Genomic DNA, 9,732 nt, shown 5'->3' on the forward strand with positions numbered 1-9,732 from the left:
GTCCTTCCTTGGTCGGAGCACATTTTGTACGCGTTTGTGCCTTCAGATGTAGAGAGCGGCGCCGTGGGAGTGCTTGAGCCGGTCGACTCTCTCAGCAATGGCCTGAAGGCAGCCGCGTGCCTCGTGACAGTTAATGACGCCCACAGAGTGCCCCTACGGGTGGTTAACTGTAGCCAGCAGCCACTGAGCCATCCCAAGAACAAAACATTGGCTTTCTTCACCTCTGCGATAGAGCAACGTGAGCCCACCGATACGGTACTCGCAACTGTAGAGCATGCTAGTCCTTCGGCTGCTCCAAAGGTGTCGTTCGATCTTTCTCACGTAAAATCCAGGGAGAGGGAGGCTCTGGCTGGTTTGCTGAACGACTACTCGGAGGTATTCGCCGCGTCCAACCTGGATTTGGGCTGCTGTGGCGTTATAAAGCACAGGATAGAAACCGGCACTTCATCGCCCGTTTACCAGCGTGCGTACAGGATTCCTTACTCCCAACGTGAGGAGATGGAGCGGCAGGTGCAGGACCTGATTGATCGCGGCATTGTCGAACACTCAAAGTCACCCTGGGGAGCACCAGCACTATTGGTGGAAAAGCCAGATGGCTCGTATCGATTGGTAGTGGACTACCGCAAACTAAATGCCGTAACTCGCATCGATCCATACCCCATCCCCAATATACAGGAGACGCTTTCTCAGCTGGGCTCTGCCAGGTACTTCACGGTAGTGGACATGGCGGCGGGATTCTGGCAGATAGCAATGGATCCGGCAGATGCCGAAAAAACGGCATTCAACACGCCCTCAGGGCACTATGAATGGAAAAGAATGCCGATGGGTCTGGCCAACAGCCCTGCTGTCTGGCAGAGAACCGCTGATGTTATCCTGGCAGGTCTTCTGGGGAGGCTGTGCTTCGTGTATATGGATGACATTATCATATACAGTGGCAGTTTTGATAACCATTTGCGCGATATTGAGCAGGTTTTGGTGCGACTAAGAGCAGCGGGTCTCAAACTGAAGCCCTCTAAGTGCCAATTCCTCAAAAACGAGGTGAAATACCTCGGGCACGTTGTTTCAGCTGACGGCGTGCGACCGGACCCTGAGAAACTAAGGTGTGTCTCGGATTTTCCATCCCCGACTAGCGTCCGCCAGGTCCGGCAGTTTCTCGGCCTGATCGGTTACTACCGAAGGCACATAGAGGAGTTCGCCAAGCTCGCTAAGCCGCTCACCGCCTTAACAGCCAAAAATGTCGCCTTTCGTTGGGACGAAAACGCGGAGAATGCCTTTGGGGCCCTGAAAAGGAAGCTAATGAGTGCACCGCTGTTACGCCACCCGGATTTTAGTTTGCCCTTCGTTATGGCCACAGATGCGTCAAAGTTCGCAGTTGGTGCCGTGCTATCTCAGGTTATCGAGGGCAAAGAACATCCCGTTGCTTTTGCTAGCCGACAGTTGAGCCCCACGGAGCAAAAGTACGGAGCTACGGAAAGGGAGTGCCTCGCCGTTGTCTGGGCAGTAAAGCAATTCAGATGCTACCTTTACGGCCACAAATTCAAGCTAGTCACAGACTGCCATCCTCTGAAATGGGTGATGAGTGTCAGGGACCCTAGCTCGCGACTCGCTAGATGGAATCTACACCTGCAGGAATACTGCTTTGAAGTTGAGCACAAGTCAGGAAAGACACATCTGAATGCTGATGCACTCAGCCGCACAGCTGCCGTGGCAGCTATAGAAGAGTTTGTCCCCGTAGTCGACCCCGCCGAATTACGCACAGAGCAGTGCAAAGATCCTGACCTGAAGCGAATAATCGAAAGCTTAGAGGGCGCACCGTCTCATCCCGAACAGCTAGGTTATTTCATTAACAAAGACGGCACCCTGTGTCGGCGCACGAGGCCAACCAGGAAAGGGAGACCAGAGAAAACCGTTTGGGAGAGAGTCGTCATACCTCGGTCGTGGACAGAAAGGGTTCTTCGCGCGTTTCACGATGCGCCATGCGCCGGTCATTTTGGCGTAGCGAAGACACGCAGGCGTGTGGAGCGTTTGTACTTTTGGAGTGGCATGCGACAGGATGTTAGAGACTACTGTGCGAAGTGTCATTCCTGTCTCGAAAGAAAAACACCCAAGGGACGAAGACCAGCTCCAATTCAGCCGTTCCCTGAGGTTTCGGCTCCCTTCGAGCGGACAGGTATGGACATAATGGGCCCATTGCCCACGACCACTTCCGGAAACAAGTACATTTTAGTATTTGTCGATCACCTTTCAAAATACGCGGAAGCGGTAGCACTCCCGGATCAGAAGGCAGACACGGTTGCAAGAGCATTTGTCGAACAGATCGTGCTCCGACATGGACCCCCGAGGCAACTCTTGACAGATCGGGGAACGAACTTCGTGTCGCAGCTAATGAGGAGAGTTTGCGAGCTGCTTAAGATCACTAAGAAGCAGACAACACCGTACCATCCGGCTTGCAACGGCGCGGTGGAGCGACTGAACCAAACCGTGGCCGGGTTCCTGTCGCATTTTGTTTCGCGCGACCAGCGGGACTGGGACTTGTGGCTCCCGTATGCAATGTTTGCCTACAATTCCGCAGCACACGAGAGCACGGGCGAATCGCCATTCTTTATTCTCTACGGCCGAGACCCGGACCAGCCTAGTGAAGTGCCAGAGGGCCCCCGTCGTGTCCCATACGCCTCACTGGACGACTATAAGGTGGAGCTAGAATCGCGCTTGCAAGTGACGAGGGACATCGCAAAGGAGGCCTTAAAGAAAGCGGCGAAGCGCAGGAAGGAGGTGCACGATCGCAGTGCTAGAGACGCGCCGTTTAATGTGGGGGACAGCGTGTACATTGAAAACTGCCAAAGGCAGATTGGGCTAGCTCGTAAGTTCCAGACGAAGTGGAGAGGACCGTGCGAGGTTGTCGAGAAGCTTTCTCCGGTAAACTTCAGAGTCCGAGACGTGAACCGGCGCTTGATAAGGATACACGCAAATTGCCTCAAGTCGGCACCGGTTCAGTATTCACGAAATGAGGAAAGGGAAAGCGCGGATTTTGATGGGGACAGAAGTGAAGCGGAGCGCGCAGATAGTTCGCAAGAAACGCCCTCTCCTGCATCTGTTCGGCAGGCGCCAGAGGTGACGGCCAGAATGCCACCGGATTTACTTCATGCATTGCTAGAAGAAGAAGCGCGCGAGGTTGCCGCGCAGATAACGCCAGGAGAGGCTCCTGCCACGAGCCCTCGCGAGTCCCAAAGCAGACAAAGGGGCACAGACTTACTTAGTATGACTCATGAAGGCCGATATCCGCTGCGAAATCGGAAAGCTAAGTCGGACTAATGGCGTAAACATAGCGGAGTTTTGAACTGGTTAGAATTGTGTAATGCCACAGCTCATAACATTGCTATGTGCTTATGTGTTAAGTTATCGGAGTTGGTAGTTAAACCTTTCTGTCATTAAGTAACACCTTCACAGGAGAGCATGCGGAGCGCATGCAGCACCTGCCCTACTTCCTTTCGTTATCTATATTTTTGTCTGTGCCGTGATCGTGCTAGAAGTGGGAGCTCCTTTGTAACTGTGGTAAATTTATTTCGTCCAGTTTGGACTAGAAAGGAGAGGCTTGGGTGCTGAGTTTCATGTTTATCTGTAAAAGAAGATCAGTGCTGCCCCTGGAGACGCCAGTATTGACAGCGGAGGCATATGGTGTTGTGCAGTGGTGTTGAGTGCAGCGAAAAGTGTTTTGTCGGACGCACTGTGCGAGGCGATTCAGAAAGACAAGGGGAGCTGCGTGGACTCAAATGTTCGGAGAACATTCTTCTGGAGGGTGAGCGAGTGTGACATTCCGTGTGTGCTACGAGGATCCACGTTCGACGGCGCGGCGTAGACGGAGACCCGTGACAGCGGCATCATCAATTACCCAGCCATGCTCTTTGAGTGACGACCAGAAAAACCGGACCCGCCGCCGCCCCGGGGAAACAGGCTTTATCCTCCCCAATTTCCGGTTACATTCCAGGACAAGGGAGCTGTCAGCGGGCCAGAGCGCGCCGCACCACAGCCGACGCTATGCGCTACCGCGAAGACGACATTCTTTCCCTCCCCCCCCTTTGTCGTGGGCTATCGCCGGGAAGGCACCCACAGCTTCCTAGAAGGGCCGCGACGGACACCTGTCATGGCGGACAGGCAGTACTCGCCAAGAATGTGGAAAGACAGGCGCTAGTGAATTAGCTCCGAAGAGAGAGCCTGTGTATACTCTCACTTGAGAGAGAGTGGTGGCGTTTTTGTTGTTTATTTAGTTTGTATTGTTAACAGACTCTGGGTTCGAGGCTAAGCCCAACCCAAAGGGGTGGTCCCCATCTCGCATGTTATTTTGGATTGGAGAATTGATGCTTTGGGCGGGCCACTGGAAATGACCGCCCTTAGTCCTTTGTTAATCAAGTGCTTAAAAGCACATGTAAACGGATGCAGTCCAGTCTGAGCTGGGGCTCCATGCTTAGCATGTAATGTGATGCTACTTAGGCACTAACCTGCCCGGTCGATGAGTAAAGTAGTGCAAAGTTTGTTCTGTTGTAAAATTATGCTCTGCTGTCATCATCTACAAGCTCGCCTCCTGTTCATCTTCCAAGCCGAACGACACTAGAGGAAGGGTTTGTGAACCATCCTCGAAGAAACGGACGACATCGTTAGCGAAGAGGGCCTTCAGCGCCGAAGCCCGACGGCGTGCAGCTTCTGCCAGCAACCGCTCGAGCCCAACTCCGGAGCCACTCCATCGCCCCCATGAAGTCGTCGGCACGTAAGCTCGGATGCCCCAGCCTCTGATGTATAACCTTAATCATGTGTAATTATTGAATATACCTGTTTGTTTAAACTGAGCCATACGGTGTCTCTTTTCCTCTCCGTCCCGTGTGGACCTGCGCATTATGGGGGTCATCACACAAACAAACACAAAACGTAACATGGACCGAGGTGCTTAAAGAAATGGCTTGGGAAGGTTGTTACTTACCGTTTTGGCAATGACTCTCTCGACCAGGTGGTACATCAAAACTTCAGCAGAAGAAAGTCAATGGACGCAGGGAACTGGCTAACCAGATGCAGCTGATGACAGACAGTAGCGAGACAGCCAGGTCCTGAGGAGCTTAAGGGATGCGGGAGACGAGGGCAAGGTGTATGGGGGGCGATGGCGGTTGCATGGAACTGGCTAAGGGAAATCTTCCTTCATTGGCACCGCCGAAGATTCAAGGGATCTAAATCTAGCTCAGAACGATCTCCCATGGCTCCGGACCCTGGTTTTAAAGACCTAGAAACCCGGCCCACCTCTTGCATCGCCCAATCAACAGCAAACTAACCCATCATTAATTTACAAACTTCATGGCACGCCCTCCAATTTCGGCAAGGTTCAAACCCTCTCCCTGAAATACACAGCACATCTAAATTGCTATAAGAAAATGTAATTCCGGGAATGAACCCTCGAAATGCTTGGGCCAACAGGTTTACGTGCCACGCCCCATTCTTCCACAGTATTACTCAAACTCTCTCCCTTAAAAAGTAAAAAGAGAAACATATGAAAATACATCAAAACATTCCCATGTGGCTCCCAGCTTTACGCCAATTACCGATATTCAACCGATCGCTACCGCTGCGAGTAGTAGACTACTCGTCTTCGGGACGACTGTTGACAGGCGTCCCCGCAAAATCTGGAAAGAGGCGCCAGCCTGTCGTTGCTGCCTCTGAACACGCTTCAGCGTTTCGTTAAGCAGGCCCGCTTCTCGGTACCCGTTGGTATGCCCCATCCTCTGACTTCGACGCCGTCGCGGCTTAGACGCGGCGTCTGCTTGCCGCGTCCGCGCTGACCATGCGCTATGCTACGCTATCACTACGGTGGTTTCCTTAGACGGGCGAAGGGGGGCGGGCGGTTTCGGGAAAACGTCTTGGCTCCTTTCCTCTGGCTCGGTCTTTGCCTTCGCCGGTCTACGCCCGCTTGCCTCGCCATGCACGCTTCCTGCTGACGGGGATTAACAGGGAAATCGCCGCATCTCGGCGCCGGGCTGTCGACAAACCCTCGGATGGTTCGAACCTCGGCTTTTTAAGCCCTCGTTTTGAAGACATCCGGGTCAGTGGCTGCAAACCATGGATGTAAGAAGCGGGAAGTGTCCCCAGGGAGCGATTAACATTCTTCCCTGTCTGTTGGATGTGCCACGACTCAAGTAGAAGCCTCCTGTGCGGGTTAGCTTCGGTTTCCAGTACATTAGTGCCGTCAAAGTCCATTTGGTGGTCGCATGCCTCGCAGTGTTCGGCCGCAGCGCTGCGGTCACGGTTCATTTGTCGGACGTCCGCTTTGTGTTGCCTCATTATTTCGGCGAAGTTCTTCGTTTCCCCTATGTACGATTCCGGGAAGACCGAGCAGGACATTTGGTATACAACCTCTTGGGCCCTTTCTTTTGGGTGACGGCCGTTTGGGGGGGGGGGGGGAGAAGGCGTCCGATGGTGGTAGTCGTAAAGCCACTCAATAGACTGTGCGTTGTTAGCACCCTTCTTTACCGAGAATGCGTGCCAGCGTCTCGCTCACGCCTTTCACGTATGGAATGCAAAACGTTTCCACTTCTGGCGTGTGTTTCTTCCATGCACATGCACATGTGTTCGCCCCGGCTAAACCATTCTACTTTTCTGAGAATTGAAAATTGTCCACCCACCCCTTCCACCAATGCAGACACCTTTGCTGCGCCTTCGAAGCTGATTTCCCGGACTTGGCCGAATCACCTTTGACTAGGGAACAGTAGCACCGTTAGTGCGTGCTTTTCAGTGTCACTTTGTACAGCGCCCAGAAAAAAGCCTAACTAAGCCTGTCCTAGCACAGAAATCCTTCAGTGGTTTTGAAAGCCGCAGTCGTGATAACGTTTGCCGTAAATGAGAGGTTTTTTTTTAGTTTTAAATGTCTTTCATTGTGCCGCAGCCAAATTTGCGTTGGTTTTTGTCTTTTGCTAACCGATAGTATGTCTGTGTATTTTCAAACAACTATATTGACGGGATCATAGCATGCAGCGTGCCCTTGCCATCCGCACTTTCGTACGCGCTGTTTTTGTGAAGATGTTTAGGATCACCAAATAATTCTACACATGCTGGAAATATATCTTCCAGTCCTACAGCATCGCCATCGTGGAGAGACATGCTGCAGCGAAGACTACACCACACACATGCAGCACCAACTTCCTTTTATTACAAGAGTGCCGTATAGACATTAGGCTTTTCCATAAAAATCATGGGAGTCATGGACGATTAACAGAAAATCAACAGCTCAGCAGATACAAATCAACATAAAGACAAACTTTCGGTTAAAGTTATGCACACATGAGAAGACCCGTAACCGTCACAGCTAAGTACACTTAGCCTGTGAATACGCAGCATTAAGAAGACAAAAAGAAATAGTTACGAACAATAAACGACTCAAACAAAGCATGCTCCTAGCAAACGCCCGGGAAGATGCCCGGCGCGCCAAAGAAAAGCGCGGTGATAAAGTAGAAGCTTCAAGGCACAGCCGTGCCATAAAACTAAGAGAAACGCGCAATAACAAATACCAAGCCCAAATAATGCATAAAATAGAACCGAAGCGGAAAACGTAAGAACCAAAAAACGTTACTGGTTACATGTCTTTCTGGTCGGTGCTTACGGTTTAGTATACGCGTACATTCCTACTAAATCTGAAAGAAGCGAAAAACGCTTTCTTTTATTGGTTTCCTTCCCAGTACCCACCTGTGATCAAAACGGTTACTATGAACTATTTCAATATATTTAAATGGCTTGCTTGCTGATGCTAACTGGAGATGTAATTCTTCCCCAAGGGCCTACCACCCGCTCCGAGTCTTCACTCTTACAGATGAAATCATTTCAACTGCAACAGGTAATTTTAGTCGGCTCTTGATTAAATAAAATTCACGTCGTGATAACATAGTTTTCCTTGACTCTCTGAGTCGAAACATTCCTGCAAGAAACTCAAATATACTAAAAGCTCTAATAATTTGTTTTTCCCTTTTTCCGATGAACACATTCAGGTTGTCAGGGCTCAGATGCAACCACGTCCTAATGAACTACGCTCAGTAATAGGTAAATTATAGAACTTTAAAATAAGAAAAATGTCACCGCTACGTCAGCAGTTCATTTCGATAGCATCATACGTGACGACAACTCATCCGCGAATTGTTCAGCTCGAAAAGAAACTAACTTCGCTTGCTTCGTTTTCAGCCTCGTCAAAACTAGATTTACAACAAGCCTCGTTACACCTAGCCTCGTTACAACTAGGAATACAGCAGATATACCTATCGTTTATAAGGATCAGGGAATTAAGGTACGTTGTTAGGAGAGCGTGAGGGGCGATGGCCGCTCAAACCATCCGCTTCTTCCTTTTCAACACCGCTAGCAGCATGCTCTATCAATGCAGCTCTAATCATTCATGCTATAGATACGTTCTCACCTCAAGTCGTAGCCATGCCCGGTACGCGAATTTCTACAAATGCTTTCTTTGAGCTGTCCTTCGGGCTGTCTAAAATTATTCCATCGGCAGCTATAAGTGCGCAAGCACTAATCCGGAGGTTGAGAGCCTAGAAAAATCATCTCTTGCCTATGTATGTCCACTCCGTCCCGAGCATAGAAAAAAGGAGGCAGAAAAGGCAATCACAAATATCCACGAATGGGAGTCGAACCCGCGGAGACGCGAAAAAAGGCCACTGCGCGAGACTACTTGGATATCGATCGGCGCATTTTATTTCCATTATGGTGCTTACTGCCCGAGGTTATGTATGCATATAAAGGGGCTATGTACATATTATTTACTAAGCACTCAGCTGGTGGCTGCACAGCACTAGCTTGACAAAAGGCAACACAACTAAAAGCCGGCAAAGATAAACACCGCCTCAAAGAGGAAACCAGTCCGGTGCAAAGTCGCTTCTCTCATAAAAGTCCTAAGTTGTACCCTGTGATGGTACACAAATGAGACTATCGCCGCCCACGAACACGCCTCGTAATAAACTGCCCCGCACTCTGTACGTTGCAGAGCGTCGTCTTCGTCAACTTCCATCTGCTCCGTACCGCGGCACTGCCCGCTCATCGTTGTCTTCTACATGCATCACAAATCTGTGCTTTCGCAATGATTGGGATGTAAACAATCACTGTAGATTTTTCTTGTCAGCGTAGCGTGGACATCGCCAGGCGTTTCGAATTATCGCTTAGCATAAAATAATTTCCAAACGTTTGCTATCTTTTGCTGACTTTTGAAACGATCTTCATGTCAACATTAAGTTTGGCGGCTTTCTTCATTTCCCGAGTACTTTTTCGATGAATTTCGTTAATCCAACGCTATGTACAATGCTGAGCCAGGTTTATTTTATCGTTTTCTCTATCGAACGCAACCGCTTCTATGCCTGTGTTCTCTATTCACATTTTTACAGCTAACCAACCTACAAGATTTCACACACTGCCTCAGACAGAAACAGTAATTTAACTTCGTCTAAACCTAAGCTAATTAAAAAGCACTTCGTGCTTGCGAGGCATGCGTCACCGCTTTTTACTTAACCTGGCCAAATGGCGCTTGCTTTAGACTTTTTAAGGGAATCGCTTTGGGATCGGTGGAGTGGCTGGCAATATGCACGGCAGACACCGCTAATGTGGTGGTCTGTCCTGGAAATCCCACTTAGACTTGACGCTGTACAAAATGTCTCGCCTCGATCGACCTCACATGTCATGCTATGTGTAAGGTCGCCTGCGACGTGCAAC

This window comes from Amblyomma americanum, chromosome 7, assembly GCF_052857255.1.
Source record: "Amblyomma americanum isolate KBUSLIRL-KWMA chromosome 7, ASM5285725v1, whole genome shotgun sequence".
NCBI lineage: Eukaryota > Metazoa > Arthropoda > Arachnida > Ixodida > Ixodidae > Amblyomma > Amblyomma americanum.